Genomic DNA, 667 nt, shown 5'->3' with positions numbered 1-667 from the left:
ACACAAGGCCTTCTTGAAGGTCATGGTGCCTATGGTACAAGGTATTGAAAACTTCCCAGGATCCTACTCTTTTGAGGCAGTTTCTGCCTAGACAAGTTATCTAGTTCCTTGGTGAGCAAAGGGGGTTCATCCTCCCAAGTCTCATTTCCAAATAACTTGTCATTTAGCTTTATGATTGCTCCAAGGTATTTAGCAACTTGCTCTTCAGTGACATACTCATCCTCTTCAGAGGAAGAATACTCATCAGAGCTCATGAATGGCAGAAGTAAGTCCAATGGAATCTCTATGGTCTCATTTTGAGCCTCAGATTCCCATGGTTCCTCATTTGGGAACTCATTGGAGGCTAGTGGACGTCCATTGAGGTCCTCCTCAGTGGCATTCACTGCCTCTTCTTCCTCCCAAAATTCGGCCATGTTGATGGCCTTGCACTCTCCTTTTGGATTTTCTTCTGTATTGCTTGGGAGAGTACTAGGGGGGAGTTCAGTAATTTTCTTGCTCAGCTGACCCACTTGTCCCTCCAGGTTTCTAATGGAGGACCTTGTTTCAGTCATGAAACTTTGAGTGGTTTTGATTAGATCAGAGACATTGGTTGCTAAGTCAGAGTTATTCTGCTTAGAACTCTCTGTCTGTTGCTGAGAAGATGATGGAAAAGGTTTGCTATTGCTAA

Source organism: Arachis duranensis, chromosome 9 (genome assembly GCF_000817695.3).
Source record: "Arachis duranensis cultivar V14167 chromosome 9, aradu.V14167.gnm2.J7QH, whole genome shotgun sequence".
NCBI classification, from domain to species: domain Eukaryota; kingdom Viridiplantae; phylum Streptophyta; class Magnoliopsida; order Fabales; family Fabaceae; genus Arachis; species Arachis duranensis.
The sequence above is the reverse complement of the archived record's forward strand: the minus strand, read 5'-3'. Positions refer to the sequence as shown.